Source organism: Acipenser ruthenus, chromosome 53 (genome assembly GCF_902713425.1).
Source record: "Acipenser ruthenus chromosome 53, fAciRut3.2 maternal haplotype, whole genome shotgun sequence".
NCBI lineage: Eukaryota > Metazoa > Chordata > Actinopteri > Acipenseriformes > Acipenseridae > Acipenser > Acipenser ruthenus.
The window spans coordinates 4,430,424-4,452,439 of NC_081241.1; the positions used below are offsets into that span (position 1 = coordinate 4,430,424).

Here is a 22,016-nt window from a genome sequence, read left to right on the forward strand (position 1 = left end):
AGCCCTTGCTCCTGTTCTGTGAATTAGGATATTAATTATGTTCCGAATTTTTTTCAAAATTGTAACTGTGTTGAAATACACTTTATTTTAATATTTATTTAAAAGGTTTTCTCATTTCCATTTTTTAAAGGCATGTTCAAAACACTTGCCAAGTAGTGCCAACTATAACTATGGCTGGTTGTGTGTGTGGCACACCTGTCTGTCTGATCTGTATTCCCTGCTTGGAGACTGCTTAAAAATACTGTATTGTCTAGCTGGTTACCTGCAATTGAGCATAGTGCATTTAATAGTCGTAGATCGTGAGTAGCATTACAGACCCAGGCTTGTTCTATTCAGTGAAAGAGGCTTTTGTTGCCATAGACAACAAGCCAAAGGGGCAATTTTAAAATCACACAAAACAAAAAATCACCACTTAAGAGATGATCTCTGCATCACAGCCAAACTTCTGAGAAATGTAATCTAGTGACAACAGGGCATGTTAGTTTCTCCTTTAGAAAATTGAACACCGCTACCTCCGTGATTTAATCCAGTCCAAATCGGTCATGTCAATGTGTGACGGGGTATGCCCATCCCTATGTTTATTTTGTATTATTATTATTGTGAATTGTGTTTTCTTATGATTTATTTGTTTTGTGTTTGATTTTAAAAATGATGTGGTGTTTTGTTTTGCAGCATGGATGGGGTTAAAATTCCCCATCCAGCTAAACACATGCGTAATGTGGCCATCTCCAAATTAATTAAGTGATTACCAATTTACAGATGGCCATGTATATATAAAAAGTGGTGGTGGAGAGTAGGAGAGAGAATGAAAAAGGAGATGGAGAGAAATAACTAAAAGATGACAATTGCTACATGTGCTGGATTTGCACCAGCACGGTACTTGTTTTATTTTCCATATGTTTGTTTGTTTGGCCAGTGAGCCCTTTTGTTTATGTGTTTAGTGTTTTGTTTATTTATTTAAATAAATACAAGCGCATTTACATCTCACCCCGCAGTACTTCGTTGTGTGTATTTCCTGGCCTGACGTCACCCACCCAGCCATCTTGTGACAGTGTCACAGAGGACCGTTGGTAAAGTTGACAAGTATTTCTGGGGTTGGGCCTTGAAAGGGGGCAGAGGCAACAAATCATTAAATGGAACACGGCACGCAAAGCAAAAGGAAAAGTTGGAGGCATTCAGTGCCGTTGTGCCATTCAGGTAGTTTTACTGCTAATAAACTTCCTGGTTTGTCATTAACAGGGCACTCTGTGATCAGAACACCAGTGTCACTGCCTGGTGAAAGAAAAGTCCATGTGTGGGTTCACCAGGCACCCTCTGCTTTCGTGGCACTTGGAGGAGGTCAGTGTCAGGTAAGTTTGCCACTTTTATTGTATTTCTCATTTTACAGCTTCAGAGAAATGCTTTTAGAGGTGTTTTTTTAAAGAACAGTTTATAATGATCGTGTGTTGTATTTTATATCTTTTTTGTTTTTGTTTTTCATAAGAACATAAGAACATAAGAAAGTTTACAAATGAGAGGAGGCCATTAAGCCCATCTTGCTTGTTTGATTGTTAGTAGCTTATTGATCCCAGAGTTTCATCAAGCAGCTTCTTGAAGGATCCCAGGGTGTCAGCTTCAACAACATCCAGACCCTCACAATTCTCTGTGTAAAAAAGTGCCTCCAATTTTTTGTTCTGAATGCCCCTTTATCTAATCTCCATTTGTGACCCCTGGTCCCTGTTTCTTTTTTCAGGTCAAAAAAGTCCCCGGGGTCGACATTGTCTATACCTTTTAGGATTTTGAATGTTTGAATCAGATCGCCGCGTAGTCTTCTTTGTTCAAGACTGAACAGATTAACCCAGGATAATTCTGGTTGCTCTTCTTTGCACTCTTTCTAGAGCAGCAATATCCTTTTTGTAACGAGGTGACCAGAACTGAACACAATATTCTAGATGAGGTTGTACTAATGCATTGTAAAGTCTTAACATTATTTCCCTTGATTTAAATTCAACACTTTTCACAATATATCCGAGCATCTTGTTGGCCTTTTTTATAGCTTCCCCACATTGTCTAGATGAAGACATTTCTGAGTCAACATAAACTCCTAGGTCTTTTTCAAGATTCCTTCTTCAATTTCAGTATCTCCCATATGATATTTATAATACACATTTTTATTGCCTGCGTGCAGGATCTTACACTTTTCTCTATTAAATTTAATTTGCCATGTATCTGCCCAGTTCTGAATGCTGTCTAGATAATTTTGAATGACCTTTGCTGCTGCAACAGTGTTTGCCACTCCTCCTATTTTTGTGTCGCAAATTTAACAAGTTTGCTTACTATACCAGAATCTAAAGCATTAATGTGGATTAGGAATAGCAGAGGACCTAATACTGATTCCTGTGGTACACCACTGGTTACCTCGCTCCATTTTGAGGTTTCTCCTCTAATCAGTACTTTCTGTTTTCTACATGTTAAGAACATAAGAACATAAGAAAGTTTACAAACGAGAGGAGGCCATTCAGCCCATCTTGCTCGTTTGGTTGTTAGTAGCTTATTGAACCACTCCCTAATCCATGTGCATGCATTTCCTTGTATCCCTACTGCATTCAGTTTGAGAATTAATCTTTTATGTGGGACTTTGTCAAAAGCTTTCTGGAAATCTAAATAAACCATGTCATATGCTTTGCAATTATCCATTGTTGATGTTTAACGCCAGACTTAAGAATTTAGCAGAATCGCCTGGGTGTTTTATTTGACAAGCCAAAAAAAAAAAAAAAAAAAAAAAAAAAAAGATATAAACCATTTGCAGATATTTGTAAACCCCAGAATGATGTGCAACTTTGTTTAAAACTGGTAGGCTACGTAGCATTACAATCTATTAAATACACAAAACCAAACTTTGAGCATTTATTTGTAATGTTTGCTTTACAGACTAGCCTACAAAAACATTGAGCCCTTTGTCCTTCAGTTGAAAAAAAAAAGACATTTTATTAAAAATAATATTCAATAAAGAAACAAACCAAAGAACTTCACGGAAATGCACTTCTATGAGGCAGAGTGCACAATTAAGAAATGAAAAGGGAATTTCAGTCATGGAGCTGATTTTGGGAATGTGAATTCTGAACAAATCGTGCCAATTTCAGCAAATTTCGGACACTGGCATTGGTAGGCTACTATAAAGTGAAATATGGCTTTAACACCTACAATATGACTTCTATAAACCCGAGGATCAACTTATCCCCAACTCGCTTATTTGTTGCAATTGGTTCCCTCCAGGGTAGAAGGAATAAGGCTACCAGGTTTGTAATTTGCCAGTCGGTCAACGTTTTAATTTGGTGCTCTAAATCAATTCCAATTGCAACAAATATACATGAACATAGAACATATTAAAACATAGAACGTATTAGTCGTTGTGCTATCATACTGTGGTGTTGTGACTCTGTTGCTACGGAAATGCTTCAGAACTTTAAACTGTTTAATGGTACGTAGGGCTGTGTCTATTGCTATCATCCAGGGGTAGTTGTTCCTAAAGGGCGAGCATACCCCTTGCAAGAACCAGTTCCTCCAGACAAAACTCACAATGCTGTAAAAAGGCATGCTAAAGATGCATTTACCAGTAGCTCACCCTGTTATGGCGTGAAAGGTCCCAATAGTTTCATGCTACTTCCACTGTTTGATGTTGTTAAAGGCTTCAACCCTGAGTACATGTACAGTGTTTTACTAGGAGTAGTAAGACAATTTGTATATGCAATGTGTGATTCTTGCAATCATGAAAAACATTTTTTATATAGTGAACAAATTTGATGACATAAATAGGCAGCTTTTATCAATAACTCCACCAAGTGAGATTAAGAGGTTACCACAACCAATTGAGTTTAGACACTTTTGGAAAGCAAATGAATGGCAAGCTTTTCTGTTGTTTTGTTCTCCCTTTGTCTTCAGAAACATTTTACCAATGCCTTATTAGAACACCAGAATACGTGTCATATAATGTTCAACTTTTAACCCACTTGGTTCCAAGTGTTAAGCAATGGGGTCCTTTGTGGTGTAATTCTGCATTTATTTTTGAGGATGCCAATGGTAAACTCTTAAAGGTGTTCCATGGCACACAATGTGTACCACTTCAGATACGTAAGCATTTCTTTGCAGACAAGAAGCTAAATGTTTTTGCAAAGATTTGTATGCCAGATGCCCCAGAAAGAGTAAATTATATGTACTGTTGGTTGAGTGGTAATGATCGACTGTTGAAAAATGTAAATTGTGTAGAGGAAAATTGTGTTGCACTTGGATGCCCATCTTGAATTTTAAGTGTGAGTGAAGCCCTAGCACTTGAAACTTTGCTGAACAGTGAAATAAAGAGAAGGGATTGTGAAAAGTATAACAAGTATGTTCTGAATGGGAAGTTATATACATCAAATTCATACTGTGCACAATTTAAATGCAATGACTCTTGTGCCAGTTTGGTTGATGGATTATTTGTAAGCTTAGACAAACTGATTGTGTTAAAGCATTATTGTGTGTGTGTGTGTGGTGCCCTGCGATGGACTGGCTTCCCGTCCAGGGTGTAGTCTCGTCTTGCATTGCCCTGTGTATGCCGGGTTAGGCTCCGGCTCACCGCGACCCTGTAAAGGATTAAGCGGTTATTGATGAATGATGAAATATGAATTGAATACTTCACACAGACTGTGGGCTGTGGTAAATAACCATTTTCAATTGTATGTATTTCTTTTACCATATTTTACCTTATTCTAATATGCTATACTATCATTTCAACTTGTCGTTTACCATGAATTACTGTGATATATTGTGTTTTTACCACAGTTTACCAGGGTATTACCATGGTAAACTTGAATAAGGACAGACAGGCTCAAATAATTGAATCTGTTCAGCCTTGAAGAAAGAAGACTATGCGGTGATCTGATTCAAGCATTCAAAATTCTAAAAGGTATTGACAATGTCGACCCAGGGGGCTTTTTCGACCTGAAAAAAGAAACAAGGACCAGGGGTCACAAATGGAGATTAGATAAAGGGGCATTCAGAACAGAAAATAGGAGGCACTTTTTCACACAGAGAATTGTGAGGGTCTGGAACCAACTCCCCATTAATGCTGTTGAAGCTGACACCCTGGGATCCTTCAAGAAGCTGCTTGATGAGATTCTGGGATCAGTAAGCTACTAATAATCAAACGAGCAAGATGGGCCGAATGGCCTCCTCTCGTTTGTAAACTTTCTTATGTTCTTAAACGTGACAGGCACAGCAGGGGAAACAATTGGTGAGATTTTTCCCCTGCAAGCTGACTTGTTTTCTTCCCTTTTTCGTCCTAGAAAAACAAAGAGAGACAGATAGAAAAATGGGAAGGTGCATCACTGAAATGAGGCTGGTGGCTGGTTGGAGAGATCTTGGATGGGATCAAACGCCACTAAAAGGGTGTACACAGTGTGACCAAGAGGGCGAGGTTACTGGGCCATCCAGAGCAGATGCTACTCCGGCCCCTCTCAATGTACCGGACATGTGGTTCTCAAGCGAGGACATAGTGTGGGACCAGAAAAACGACCCCAAACTGGTGCACGCTTGAGGACAAGTCCAGCCTATTGAAGGTAAGGATGTTAAAGGCGCTGGGGCACTAGTATATCCACACTTCATTATCAAGGGGCAATGACTGTATAGGGTAAACCCTGCCCCGGGCACAGGACAGCCTGTAACACAATTGATGGTTCCCCGGTCTTGTCAGCCCGAGGTCATGAGGCTGGCGCATGATATCCCTTTTGCGGGACACCTCAGAGCTGATAAAAGGAGAGAACGCATATTTGCTCATTTTTATTGAGTTGGGATTAATAGTGAAGTGTCAAAATATATAGCCACATGCCCATGCTGTCAACAAGTAGCGCTGGGTCGAGCGCGCCCCGCCCCTTTGGTCCCAATGCCAATAATTTCCACTCCCTTTGAGCGCATTGCAGGTGACATAGTGGGCCCTTTGCTACCTTCTGATTCTGGGTATACGCATATATTAGTAGTGGTAGATTATGTAAAGCGATACCCGGAGGCAGTTCCATTGAAGTCCACTAGTGGACCTGCAATAACCAAATAACTAGTGCAGATTATGTCTAGAGTAGGGATCCCCAAGGAGATACTGACTGGAGGGGTGGCCCAGGACAATCTAAAATCGGCTCAGCACTGGCAAGAGCAGCATTACAATAAAATTGCACGTATTCTGACCTTTCGACCAGGAGACAAGGTAATGCTGCTTCTTCCCACATCAGAATCCAAACTGTATGCTAACTGGCAGGGCCATATTATTATTATGTATTACTACTATTATTATTTATTTCTTAGCAGACGCCCTCACCCAGGGCGACTTACAGTTGTATACAAAATACATATCAAGGATAACAGTACAATAAAGAGCAAGATACAAAAGACAATGACTTCAGTCCTAATAAGAGCAAATACAAACCACAATACGTTTTAGTATTGGGGCAATTCAAGAGCAGGTAACAGTGTTGATAATTATATCAGGGTTAGATACGAGTGCAAGTGAAATACAAAATACTACAGATTGGATTAATTGCAAGTTAAAGTGCATTAAAGGCAGAGTGCTATATTGTCCGGAAGGGAAGAGTTGAGTTGTACAGGTGTTGTTTGAAGAGGTGTATCTTGAGGAGGCGCCGGAAGGTGGTCAGAGACTGGGCAGTCCTGACATCAGTAGGAAGGTCGTTCCACCACTGCGGGGCGAGGATGGAGGAGCGGGCTCTGGAGGCAGGGTAGAGTAGGAGGAGGTACAGCAGACAGGGCTGAGAGGTCAGGTGGGGGTGTAGGGAGAGATGAGGGTCTGGAGGTAGCTGGGTGCAGTCTGGTCAAGGCATCCATTTGGGCTACATGGTGCACCCGCTGTCTTTCAGAGACTAATAGACCAGGTTTTACACCCACATCATGAATATGCAGCGGCGTATATTGATGATGTGGTTATTTACAGCTCCACCGTGCGAGAGCACCTCAACACCTCAACCTATATATGAGTAAAAAGATGCTCCCTGGGGGCGTAACTACTCCATCATAGAGAAGGAATGTCTGGCCATTAAATGGGCCACTCAGACCTTAAGCTACTAACTACTGGGGCATTCATTCAATCTCATCACTGACCACGCCCCACTCAGATGGTTAAGCACGATGATGGATAGCAATGCCTGGATGACTCGTGGTATCTGGCGTTGCAACCCTTCATGTATTTCATGACACACCATGCAGGGAAAGATCACCAAAATGCGGATTACTTTTCCCGGGAAGGGGATGTAATGGGGAAAGTAGATTGTGACAGAGAGCGAATGAATCCTAATCAACAATGTCCCTCCCGACCTGTGAGGGCATTGTATAACCAGAGCAGAGTGCCCCCTAATGGATGGTTCGGCAGTTCATTCCAGGATCAGTCGGAAGCAGGCCACCCAAGAAGGGGGCGGGGCTACGGTACCAAAAGTCAGCGCCTTAATGCGGTAGGTGATGTGTCAGTCCCGGATTGGAGGAGACGTGATTGGCCGTACCACTGAAAGAGGGTGTGATGGAAGGTATTAGGGTAAGTGGCCCCAGTGATCTGTTTCTCCGTTATGGTTACAGACTGACAGTGAGTAATAAAGAGAAACCGTGAGTGTTTAGTGTTGTACTGTCTGTGTCTTGTTTGTCACTGTAGACTGTTAAAGATCCGGGAGCTATCGCTGTCAAGCCAGCATTAAACCTGGACTGCACTGTACCACTGTAAAGCACTCGTTTCACATTCACAGCACCACTTATGTATATTTGTAGTATAGTTACTATAGTTTTTGTTTTTATCTATCAAGGACTTGTAAGGACACAGCAATAAATGCAAATGTAAAGTTTATATACCTGCCATATCTTTCCATTGTTTAGTACTGTAATTTAAAATTAATTTGTACCTCTACTTCCAAATTGTACCACTGTCTTATGCAAATAAAAAACAACATTCCATTATCTCAAATTACCTTCTATAAGTTCTCCTATCTTTGTACCATTATCAACCAAACCAATAGCTATTGTTTCTTACATCCAGTAATCCATATAAGATTCAAACTACAAATGCATTAAAAAAAATCTTAAGGTAATCTCTGTGCTGGGAATGTTTTTTTTCTTTCTTTATCTTTTTCTTAATCTGTTTTAGGAGAACTGTCTACTGTAACCCATTGTAGCCTAGCAGTAGGCTTGTTTGATTTCTTGTTTGTTTGATTTCTTCTAAAGAGGCATAATTACACTAGTCCTGTTTTGAGGTAAGATGTCTGGAGGGTTGGGGCGTAGTGAGTACAGACTGTATTGCTGTTTTAATAAAACAAACTGCAAGCATTCTTGAGCCAAATCAAACCTACAGCCTATTCGAGTGCCACCCTGTTTTTTTATTAAAAGAAAAACAAACAGATAGCGTTTCATATTTGTATGTTTTAACATTGTTAGATTGAGTTGGTTAATGATGCAATCTTTGTAACTTTCCACAGTTGCTGAGTGAATATGATTGAATAACAGACTTTGAAATGTTAATAGAGAAACTTCATAGCTTCACTGCGCTTCACTTCTGAACTGTAATGGAGATACTTCACAGCTTCACTGCACTTCACTTCTGAACTGTAATAGAGATACTTCACAGCTTCACTGCTCTTCAGTTCTGAACTGTAATAGAGATACTTCACAGCTTCACTGCTCTTCACTACTGAACTGTAATGGAGATGCTTCACTGCACTTCACTTCTGAACTGTAATGGAGATGCTTCACAGCTTCACTGCACTTCACTTCTGAACTGTAATAGAGATACTTCACAGCTTCACTGCTCTTCACTATTGAACTGTAATAGAGATACTTCACAGCTTCACTGCTCTTCACTTCTGAACTGTAATGGAGATATGTCACAAAGACGGCCAGAGTGGGTGGCGTCAGACCGGAAGCAGGAAGGAATTCATACACAGACAGACGGTGATGGTGATGAGCTGAGTGCAATGGCTGCACTCAGCGTTTATTAACAAATAAAAGGGTTGTAAACAGCACAAAAACAGGACACGGCACTTGCGCCAAAATAAACAGACATACAAAACGGACTAACACTAAACAAACGGTGCACGGACAGACAAACAGACACGGTGAGAACAAACACTTTACGTTTATGATCTTTCACTATTTAGTTTCTCCTCTCTCTCTCACCCGTTCTCCTCTTCCGAACACCCAACCCCGACTGCAAGAAATGTGCGTCTATATATACTATTGTGCTGGGATTCAATTACTAATTAATTATTCACTTGAATCCCAGCACGTGAATTAATTCTGTGCAACCCCGTGCTCACATATTACATTTAACCAGCACGTGAAGTGATTTGTGCTCTCCTCGTGCCTAAATACAAATCTACACTTTTTAAACACACGTGAAACACAGACCCGTTTATATCCCGTGTACCAATCTATACACCAACATTTAACATACGCACGCATACATACAACATAGAACACACAAATGCACACAGGGGCGGGGCACTTTGCCACATATACCCCCCCTTGTGCGCAGCACACATGGCCTCAACGGCCACCTCCCCCCTTAAAAATCCAGCAGTCCAGGACAAAGTCTCGGGCTGGGAAGGGAGGCTTCAGTAGGCCCATGGCTGGCAATGCTGTCAGCTCCCCTGCCGGTAGTGGCACGGCTGACAACATGCTGGTCCCGTCCTGCAGCGAAAAAGCTGCGGGGGCAGGTGGTCCCCCAACCTCCCCCTTCTTCGTAGCCGGCAGCTCCCTCCTGTGGGGCTCCGGCCACAAGAACTCCTGCAGCGAAACTGCTGCTGGGGAAAGTGGTCTCCAGACCTCGTCCCCCTTCTTCGTGGCCGGCAGCTCCCCTTTCTGGGGCTCCGGCCACCGTACTCCCTGCGGAGGTACGGGCAGCAGAGGCAGCTCCTGCTCCTCTGCTCCGGGCGGTGGCGGAGGCAGAGGCAGCTCCAGCTCCTCTGCTCCTGGCGGTGGCGGAGGCAGAGGCAGCTCCAGCTCCTCTGCTCCTGGCGGTGGCGGAGGCAGAGGCAGCTCCAGCTCCTCTGCTCCTGGCGGTGGTGGAGGCAGAGGCAGCTCCAGCTCCTCTGCTCCTGGCGGTGGCGGAGGCAGAGGCAGCTCCAGCTCCTCTGCTCCTGGCGGTGGTGGAGGCAGAGGCAGCTCCAGCTCCTCTGCTCCTGGCGGTGGTGGAGGCAGAGGCAGCTCCAGCTCCTCTGCTCCTGGCGGTGGTGGAGGCAGAGGCAGCTCCAGCTCCTCTGCTCCTGGCGGTGCTGGCTCCCTCTGCTGTGGCGGCTGGGCATGTGCGTGCCGTGCTGCCTTCAGCAGCATAGCGAGAGGCTGCTGGGGGACACCAGCATCCTGCCCTTCTCCCCCCAAAAAATTTTCAGGGGGTTGGGCCTGTAACTCCTCCCCTTCCGGCTCTTGGGGCTGAACCAGCAGGCATTTTCCCTCTGCTGGTGGCTTGGGTCCCAGAGCTGTGGAAGCCCCGACTTGCCTCCCTTTGGGCTGTGGATGCACCGACTCCTCCCTTTTGGGCTGTGGACGCACCGACTCCTCCCTTTTGGGCTGTGGACGCACCGACTCCTCCCTTTTGGGCTGTGGACACACCGACTCCCCCCTCTTGGGCTGTGGACGTTCGGGCTCCCCCCACTCAGGCGTAGGACGTTCGGGCTCCTCCCACTCAGGCGTAGGACGTTCGGGCTCCTCCCACTCAGGCGTAGGATGTTCGGGCTCCTTCCACTCAGGCGTAGGACGCTCAGGCTCCTTCCGCTTGGGCTGTGGACGCTCAGGCTCCTCCCGTTTGGGCTGTGGACGCTCAGGCTCCTCCCGTTTGGGCTGTGGACGCTCAGGCTCCTCCCATTTGGGCTGTGGACGCTCAGGCTCCTCCCGTTTGGGCTGTGGACGCTCAGGCTCCTCCCATTTGGGCTGTGGACGCTCAGGCTCCTCCCATTTGGGCTGTGGACGCTCAGGCTCCTCCCGCTCGGGCTGTGGATGCTCAGGCTCCTCCCCATAACTGCGGAAGGGACAGTGGGTGAACAGGTGATCCTGGTCGCAGAGGAGGCACCCCGGCGATGGCTTGTTACATCGCCGTGGATGCCTGGCCCTTAGGCGGCACTCCTCCTCCCTGTCCTTCACCTCTTTATCCGTCTCTGCCTCCCGCTTGGGCTGTGAAGGCAAAACCAGCAGGCATTCACCCTCTGCTGGTGGAGATGGGGACAGCAGGTACTCACCCTCTGCTGGTGGAGATGGGGACAGCAGGTACTCCTCTGCTGGTGGTCCTGCTACCTGGGCTGCTGTTCCGTTTATGGTTGCCTCCAGGTAGCTGAGGACAAACTCCACACCTTCCTCCAAGGTGTTTGGGGTGTGTTCCTGCTGATAGGCCTCCCATCTCTCACTGTCCATCATCCACAGGGCCCGGACGACTATGGGCAGAAACTGGGCCTCCAGCCCAGCATTCTCCAGGAACCAGCCCTGCAGTTTGATGGCGTCTTCTGCCATTGATTTTTTTTTTTTTCCCCAAAAACAATATTTGTAATCCTTTATATATATATATATATATATATATATTTTTTTTTTTAATCCAGACCCCTCCTGGTCTGACGCTTGGAGGCGCGGCTATCCCACGATGACACCACGTGTCACAAAGACGGCCAGAGTGGGTGGCGTCAGACCGGAAGCAGGAAGGAATTCATACACAGACAGACGGTGATGGTGATGAGCTGAGTGCAATGGCTGAACAAACACTTTACGTTTACGATCTTTCACTATTTAGTTTCTCCTCTCTCTCTCACCCGTTCTCCTCTTCCGAACACCCAACCCCGACTGCAAGAAATGTGCGTCTATATATACTATTGTGCTGGGATTCAATTACTAATTAATTATTCACTTGAATCCCAGCACGTGAATTAATTCTGTGCAACCCCGTGCTCACATATTACATTTAACCAGCACGTGAAGTGATTTGTGCTCTCCTCGTGCCTAAATACAAATCTACACTTTTTAAACACACGTGAAAACACACGTTTATATCCCGTGTACCAATCTATACACCAACATTTAACATACGCACGCATACATACAACATAGAACACACAAATGCACACAGGGGCGGGGCACTTTGCCACAAGATACTTCACAGCTTCACTGCTCTTCACTTCTGAACTGTATTATTATTATTATTATTATTTATTTCTTAGCAGACGCCCTTATCCAGGGCGACTTACAATTGTTACAAGATATCACATTATACATTATTTCACATTATACAGATATCACATTATTTTTACATACAATTACCCATTTATACAGTTGGGTTTTTACTGGAGCAATCTAGGTAAAGTACCTTGCTCAAGGGTACAACAGCAGTGTCCCCCACTGGGGATTGAACCCACAACCCTCTGGTCCAGATTCCAGAGCCCTAACTACTACTCCACACTGCTGCCCTACTGTAATAGAGATACTTCACAGCTTCACTGCTCTTCACTTCTGAACTGTAATAGAGATACTTCACAGCTTCACTGCACTTCACTTCTGAACTGTAATAGAGATACTTCACATCTTCACTGCTCTTCACTTCTGAACTGTAATAGAGATACTTCACAGCTTCACTGCACTTCACTTCTGAACTGTAATAGAGATACTTCACAGCTTCACTGCTCTTCACTTCTGAACTGTAATAGAGATACTTCACAGCTTCACTGCACTTCACTTCTGAACTGTAATAGAGATACTTCACAGCTTCACTGCACTTCACTTTTGAACTGTAATAGAGATACTTCACAGCTTCACTGCTCTTCACTATTGAACTGTAATAGAGATACTTCACAGCTTCACTGCACTTCACTTCTGAACTGTAATAGAGATACTTCACAGCTTCACTGCACTTCACTTTTGAACTGTAATGGAGATGCTTCACTGCACTTCACTTCTGAACTGTAATGGAGATGCTTCACAGCTTCACTGCTCTTCACTATTGAACTGTAATAGAGATACTTCACAGCTTCACTGCACTTCACTTCTGAACTGTAATAGAGATACTTCACAGCTTCACTGCACTTCACTTTTGAACTGTAATGGAGATGCTTCACTGCACTTCACTTCTGAACTGTAATGGAGATGCTTCACAGCTTCACTGCTCGGCTGCACTTTACTTTGACATCTATGACACATATAATGAAAACCATCTTGTAATAATGCAAACATAATTGTGAAATAACGCAATAGTATCTCATAATAACGCAATAAAAATAAATAAATCTCTATCCTTAAGAGCCACCATATAAATGTGTATCAACTGCACAAACAGCTGCCTTTAACACAAATATTATAGCCCAATATTTATTTTAGGTGCTATATTGCTTTGTGAAAGAGGAATATGCTGAACTATGTAGGCAGGTCTTTACTCCTGGGAAATCCAAAAAGAGCCAATCTGTTGCTCCCCCTGGAATCCCCAGCGAAGACCAGTGACTGTAATGTAAACAGAAACTGATGTTTAGATCATATGTGCACTGCATTACATACACAGCATTTTTAAAAGATTAGTTTGAGATTTTGAATTCTTGAAGTGTCATCACGTCAATGAGTTTTATTTAGCTGACTTAATTTGGCATGTGTATTTATAGCTCAGTGTGGACATAATCAATATTTAGAACACTTCAGGAAAAACGTTGCTCTGGATTTGATGTGAGCGACACTGTGATATCGCTGTGGTCTCTGCAGCACCATTCAGTAACATTGCCAACGACTGGTTGTAAAATGCCGCCTGATAGCCACTGTTGATTTGAACAAACATTCTCAAAACAATACTTAGTGACAGAGTAGACTGCCAGACAACATTCCAAGAACATGATTATTCAAAATATTATTAAAGAAAAGAAAGCTTATATACTTTCATTCCCGTAAACACTGGTTCCTGTTTCAAAACAAGATGGACCAGTTTATACAACCACCTTCACATGGCATTTTGTATAAATATTTTACCTGAACTACATTTTCTTTAAAAGGCTACAAAGCTTACAACCTCGACTTGAGCTTGGACTTCAGTACACAACTCATTAGTTCAGAGAACAGAATATAAATGCTGTTCATTATTGTGATGGTTATAGTGTTGTAGTTAGCTCTGGTTCATGTTTTATGTACCACTTAATCTGATATTTTGTGGAATGCACAGAGAGCTGAGACCAGTGCTGTGTGTTCTGTTTATCAGTGTCAATACAATACATTTGTATGTCTACAAAGTGTGTTTTCTTTCAAGCATGGCTAAACTATTTCATATTTATTTCATTATTTCATAACCTGCAATTTGCTACACAAATATGCATAGGAATATACAGAGATACAATAATACTTTTGTAATTAAAACAGTAAAGAGATGCATTCTCCTGTACCCCTCTCTCTCTCTCTCTCTCTCTCTCTCTCTCTCTCTCTCTCTCTCTCTCTCTCTCTCTCTCAATAATGGTTTTAATCTTTAAGGTACAAGCCCCAAATAAAGAGTTTATCACAGTGGTAAATAATGGTTATTTGATTCTTTATTCTGTCCTCCTCGCCACTTATAGCACATTATTGATAATTTAAATCCTATTGTAAATGGAAAACACAGCCGCAGCCTTCGCTTTACTGTAAACTAGTAAAGCAAGTATCTGTTCATGTTCATATATTCATTACAAAAAACTTGAAGTCACAAAAGTCAGGAAATGCCATACCACCCATGTCTCAACAGCCTCCAGGTTATGCTTTTAACATCGATACTGAGATGTGATGTGCAGGGTAGCATTCAAAGAAAAGTGGAGAAGTGAAAATTGTAGAGGTCAGAAAGTGCATTTTAAATGTTAGCAACAACACCTTTAACAAAGAAAAGTTCTACTAAACAATGATGAGGGGATCAGTGAAAATCTCATTGAAATCTTCAGCAACACAATGAAAAGATCAACTAAGCAAAAAATGACCAGGTATCCTTATCAAGGATGTAAATAAAACATTTCAGGTATAAAGGCAGTATCATGTTGATACAAATTTGAGCCAGAGACCAGCTTTTGTAATCTGGTTTGAGTTTTTCCTGTAAGTCACATGATCCACTTCCACAGCCATTGGTAGAAAAGGTAGGTAGACCCACCTACTTGTTTCTGGAAACAGCAAGAGTGATGTTAAACTGCCAGGTGGAGAAACCAATCACAATCCACACTGATTGAGGACAGCCCCTCAATGTCCAAATAGGGCCTTGTTCATGAAATAAATAGCCATGCAGCCTTTTTGTTACAAGCATGTATCTGCACACAAAATCGTACTTCATTACATGCGCACTGATAGAAGACTCTTTTACAGCTATTATCAAAAGTCAGCAGGTTTAGTGTTGTGGCAAGAACTGGCTTCACCTGCATTAAAGCAAACACTGCACAGTGCAAAGCTTGGATGTGTTCCCTGATGTATTGTCATAAGGTATTGTCTGCACAGATACATGTACCTGTGTAGGTACTCCAAGCCATCTACACCCATTCACCATACATGTCTCTAATGTGTAGTTTGAAAATAAGCCTATGTTTTTCATTTTCATTTTAAAACATATCAGATAGTCTTACACAGTAACCAACCAGCTGCTTCTCCTAATGACTGACATGCTTTGAAGCCAGTAAGATGCTTTGATCCTGCTGAGGTGAAATGACCTAGGAAGTGAAGCAGTAACAGTTCCCTTTCAATTCGAAGATGACCACCAACCAATACTTTTGGGATATGCCTGCACAGGTCAGGTATTCACTGAGCATTTTATATCAAAGCTGCCGATAGTGCTTCGGTCCCTCATTCTCAAGTGCTCCCCTGCATCGGTGGCCTCGGTACCTTCTGTACCCCGGTGCTCCATAGCCTCTGTGCCTCGACGTCTTGGCACTTCAACGCTTTCCAAGTTCCATTATTATTATTATTATTTATTTCTTAGCAGACGCCCTTATCCAGGGCGACTTACAATCGCAAGCAAATACAAATACATTCAAGTGTTACAATACAAGTCATACAATAAGAGCAAGAAATACAATAATTTTTTCAAGTGTGACAAACCACAATTCAATAATACAGCAGATAATAGTGAAAGTTACATCAGGATATGATTAAATAGTGATAGTTACATCAGGATATGATTAAGTACAAAATACTACAGGTTAAACACTTGGCAGATTACAATATTCTGAAGTACAGGATTAAATGCAGTAAAATAGGGGGCAGATAAGAGCAAAATAAAGCATATTTAAATGAAGGGTGATAGTGTCCCAGGATACAAACAGAGGAGTTCTACAGGTGCTCTTTGAAGAGGTGAGTCTTAAGGAGGCGCCGGAATGTGGTCAGGGACTGGGCAGTCCTGACATCTGTAGGAAGGTCGTTCCACCACTGCGGAGCAAGGGTGGAGAAGGAGCGGGCTCGGGAGGCAGGGGAGCGTAGCGGAGGTAGAGCCAGTCTTCTAGTGCAGGCGGAGCGGAGAGGTCGAGTGGGGGTGTAGGGAGAGATGAGGGTCTGGAGGTAGCTGGGTGCAGTCTGGTCAAGGCATCTGTAGGCTAGTACAAGAGTCTTGAACTGGGTGCGAGCGGTGATCGGGAGCCAGTGGAGCGAGCGGAGTAGTGGAGTAGCGTGGGCGCAGCGAGGTAGAGAGAACACCAGGCGAGCAGCAGAGTTCTGGATGAGCTGGAGCGGACGGGTGGCGGACGCAGGGAGGCCAGGAGGGAGTTGCAGTAGTCTAGGCGGGAGAGTACCAGGGCCTGGACCAGGAGCTGGGTAGCACTGAGTCTATGGAGCACTGGAGCACTGAGGGGACCAAAGGCACCAAGGGCACCGATGCACGCAGCTTAAAAGCATCAGTGCCCTCGGTGCCCCGGTGCCTCATAGCCTCGGTGCCTCGAGGTTCTCGGCTCTTCGGTGATTTTAAGCTGCGTGCATCGGTGCCCTTGGTACCTTTGGTCCCCTCAGTGCTCCAGTGCTCCATAGACTCAGTGCTTCGGCATCCTCGGTGCCCCAGGATTTTAACACCTCGCTGCTTCAATACCATTGGCGTTTTAAGGCTCAGAGCATCGGTGGCTTCGACACCCCCAGTGCCTCGGTGCTTCGACACCCCCAGTGCCCCAGAGCCTCGGTGCTTCGACACCCCCAGTGCCCCAGAGCCTCGGTGCTTCGACACCCCCAGTGCCCCAGAGCCCCGGTGCTTCGACACCCCCAGTGCCCCAGAGCCCCGGTGCTTCGACACCCCCCGTGCCCCAGGACCTTGGTGCTTCTTCACCCCCCGTGCCCCAGAGCCTCAGTGCTTTGACACCCCCCGTGCCCCAGGACCTTGGTGCTTCTTCACCCCCCGTGCCCCAGAGCCTCGGTGCTTTGACACCCCCAGTGCCCCAGGGCCTCGGTGCTTCGACACCCTCAGTGCCCCAGTGCCTCGGTGCTTCGACACCCCCAGTGCCTCGGTGCTTCGACACCCCCAGTGCCCCAGGGCCCTGGTGCTTCGACACCCCCTGTGCCCCAGAGCCTCGGTGCTTCGACACTCCCAGTGCCCCAGAGCCTCGGTGCTTCGACACCCCCAGTGCACCAGGGCCTCGGTGCTTCGACACCCCCAGTGCCCCAGAGCCTCGGTGCTTCGACACCCCCAGTGCGTCAGGGCCTCGGTGCTTCGACACCCCCAGTGCCCCAGAGCCTCGGTGCTTCGACACCCCCAGAGCCCCAGGGCCTCGACGCCTTGGTGCATCGACGCCCTCGGTGCTTAAGTGCTCCTTTGACCAGTGCACTTGATATCTTCTGTGTTTCCAGTGCCCTGGTGCCGACGCCTCTGTGCTTCGGAGACTTTGGTGCTCAGAAGCTCTGTATATACAGTAGCTTTGATGCTTTTTTGTACGTCCTGCAGGTGGTCGTCTTCTCTTTCAGGGAACCAGGGTAACTAGACTCTTCATGTTAGTGGTTTTGAAATAAACATTCATAATAACCATGTATTTACATTTTAAAGCATGGTACCTGTAACCTAACTATTTGTTTGGTAAGCAAATTGGTGTTACCTAGTGTAATACAGGTACCATGCTTTAAAATGTAAATACATGGTTATTATGAATGTTTATTTCAAAACCACTAACATGAAGAGACTAGTTACTGCACGCCCAGATTGTTGGCAATGATGATATTGTTTTGTTCTGAATAAAAAGTCCTGAGGGCAGTCGTCAACAGTCCAAATTCCTGTGACAAGACAAGGCTAGTTTGTTTTCATCCGATTTTACTGCTTCCACCTGCATGTAACTCGTAGTTTTATCAACTGAATTTAAAGCTAGTAGAATGTAAGCAGATGTCTGTGAGTTTGCATATTCCGCTCCCCTGGAGTAGGTACTGATTTCCCATTGTTATGTCTGGGGAAAATTTGTCATGTGCTTAGTGAGGTCATTGATGATGTCATACGTGATGTCAAGTGTGACGGGAAACATATACATAAGGGTGCAGAGTTAAGATTGCGTGGCTACCTTAACTTGCAATTTCCAAACCTTTTGGACTTCTGCAACCAAACTTTAATGTTACTTCAACTAAGTTTTTGCCCTTGAATATATATAGATATGTCACAAGGTACTTACTACTTGGTGGACACGCAGCGGCTAGTAGTTGACCAGTAATGCAAAGTAAGAATAATAAAGGTTAATTTGTAGTTTGACTTTATCACTCACACTGTATGTGTTATTTTAAACAAATTATATAAGCACATAATTAATACTTTTGAAAGGTCCCTTTTAATTCTGAGGAGAATCACTAAAACACCTCACACTTTACACAGGAAGACAATAAAAAGGACAGATGCAACAGTTTAAAAAAAATGCTGGCAGACTGTAACAAGTTTTACATTCTGAATATTCACCCTCAAATACATGAATTGACAACCCCACGGGTGCAATCTAGCACTATATCAGGCAACAACACTAAATGTACACTCATTCCACTACCTTAAATTAAATTCCACTACATTAAATTAAAAGACAAGACCAAAACTGTAGTATTTTCTGGGATACTGTCGGCACCTTTATTTATTTCTTAGCAGATGCCCTTATCCAGGGCGACTTACAATTGTTACAAGATATAACAATATTTTTACATACAATTACATTTTTTTTTTACATACAATTACCCATTTATACAGTTGGGATTTTACTGGAGCAATATAAGCAAAGTACCTTGCTCAAGGGTACAGCAGCAGTGTCCCCTACCAGGGATTGAACCCACAACCCTCCGGTCAAGAATCTAGATCCCAGAGCCCTAACCACTACTCCACACTGCTGCCCCTTGCAAAGGACCATATGGATAGCTGGAAATACAATATCAAAATGCATGGCTGAAATCGTGGTGCACACAGGAAGGTTTCATCTTTCTTGAACATTGGAGCACATTCTACAGCATCTATATAGGTGGGACGAACTGCACTTCAACAAAAAGGAAACCAATCTACTCGGAGAAAGGATCCTTGAGGAGGTCCAGAAGCATTTAAACTAGAAAGGAAGGGGGGAGTAAACAAAAAAAAAAAAACAGAAGGGAGACCACATCAAAACAAAGGCAACAACTCAGGTAAGACAGCTATTAAATGTATTTATCTTAGTGCTAGAAGTCTCAGAAACAAAATGCTAAAACTTGAAGCTACTGCACTAACAAGTAACTACGATGTGATAGGTGTTACAGAAACTTGTTTGTCTGAGAGTGATGGAGATGAATATAATATTAGTGGGTACACACTGTATAAGAAAGACAGGTAGGACAAAAGAGGCAGAGGGGTAGCGCTATACATAAGAAATAGTCTTGAAGCCCAGGTGTTAAATCTGGACAAAGAAAACAACGCTGAGTATGGGTCAGAATAATGGACAAAAATTCAAAGGGCATAATAATAGGAGCATGCTATAGACTGCCAAATTCAGACGCCAAGCAAAATAATCTGTTATACAATGACATTAGAAATGCATGTAGCAAAGGAGAAGCCATACTAATGGGGGATTTCAACTTCCCCTGTATAAAATGGGAAAACCCATACACAGCACACAGAAAAAGTACTTGGAACTGCTAAGGAAGTTAGAAAGGCCAAGAGAGAGTCAATCAATATTAATAAGAGGGCTAAAACCAATTCCAAAATGTTGTCCCAATATTATAACAGCAAGAGAACATTAAAAGAGTAGATTAAATGTCTAAGAAACACAAATGGCAAAATCATACACGAAGAAAAAAAAAATAGTAAATATATTAAATGATTACTTTTCACAGGTTTTTACAAAGGAGGACACAGACAACATGCCCCACATGTCGACCTGTTCCAATCCAGTTTTAAATAACACCACCTTGAATAAGCCTGATCTCGTTTGATCTCAGAAGCTAAGCAAGGTTGGGCTTGGTTAATACTTCGATGGGAGACCGCCTGGGAATACCAAGTGCAACTTTAGCATAACAGAGACAGAAGTGTTAAATTGTGAAATAGCGCAATTTTTAAATCTGTGGTGCTATTGAGCTTCCCTACAAATACCCCCAAAAGAGGGCAGATGAAAATGCACACAGACTGAAGACAGCAAGCAGGAGCTGCATTTTTTGCAGAGCTCATGACATTTTGTATAAATATTTTACCTGAACTACATTTTCTTTAAAAGGCTACAAAGCTTACAACCTCGACTTGAGCTTGGACTTCAGTACACAACTCATTAGTTCAGAGAACAGAATATAAATGCTGTTCATTATTGTGATGGTTATAGTGTTGTAGTTAGCTCTGGTTCATGTTTTATGTACCACTTAATCTGATATTTTGTGGAATGCACAGAGAGCTGAGACCAGTGCTGTGTGTTCTGTTTATCAGTGTCAATACAATACATTTGTATGTCTACAAAGTGTGTTTTCTTTCAAAGCCTCAAGCACGGCTAAACTAAACTGGTTTATTTCATAACCTGCAATTTGCTACACAAATATGCATAGGAATATACAGCGATACAATAATACTTTTGTAATTAAAACAGTAAAGAGATGCATTCTCCTGTACCTCTCTCTCTCTCTCTCTCTCTCTCTCTCTCTCTCTCTCTCTCTCTCTCTCTCTCTCTCTCTCTCTTTCTCTCTATCTCTCTCTCTCTCTCTCTGAATAATGGTTTTAATCTTTAAGGTACAAGCCCCAAATAAAGAGTTTATCACAGTGGTAAATAATGGTTATTTGATTCTTCATTCTGTCCTCCTCGCCACTTATAGCACATTATTGATAATTTAAATCCTATTGTAAATGGAAAACACAGCCGCAGCCTTTGCTTTACTGTAACTAAACTAGTAAAGCAAGTATCTGTTCATGTTCATATATTCATTACAAAAAACTTGAAGTCACAAAAGTCAGGAAATGCCATACCACCCATGTCTCAACAGCCTCCAGGTTATGCTTTTAACATCGATACTGAGATGTGATGTGCAGGGTAGCATTCAAAGAAAAGTGGAGAAGTGAAAATTGTAGAGGTCAGAAAGTGCATTTTAAATGTTAGCAACAACACCTTTAACAAAGAAAAGTTCTACTAAACAATGATGAGGGGATCAGTGAAAATCTCATTGAAATCTTCAGCAACACAATGAAAAGATCAACTAAGCAAAAAATGACCAGGTATCCTTATCAAGGATGTAAATAAAACATTTCAGGTATAAAGGCAGCATCATGTTGATACAAATTTGAGCCAGAGACCAGCTTTTGTAATCTGGTTTGAGTTTTTCCTGTAAGTCACATGATCCACTTCCACAGCCATTGGTAGAAAAGGTAGGTAGACCCACCTACTTGTTTCTGGAAACAGCAAGAGTGATGTTAAACTGCCAGGTGGAGAAACCAATCACAATCCACACTGATTGAGGACAGCCCCTCAATGTCCAAATAGGGCCTTGTTCATGAAATAAGTAGCCATGCAGCCTTTTTGTTACAAGCATGTATCTGCACACAAAATCGTACTTCATTACATGCGCACTGATAGAAGACTCTTTTACAGCTATTATCAAAAGTCAGCAGGTTCAGTGTTGTGGCAAGAACTGGCTTCACC

The 22,016-nt window shown here is 43.2% G+C and overlaps 1 pseudogene; it reads left to right on the top strand.

Annotated features, from left to right (window-relative positions):
* The first annotated feature begins 20,292 nt into the window (after window positions 1-20,292).
* Window positions 20,293-20,407, top strand: LOC117433112 (5S ribosomal RNA; annotated as a pseudogene).
* The last annotated feature ends 1,609 nt before the right edge of the window (window positions 20,408-22,016 follow it).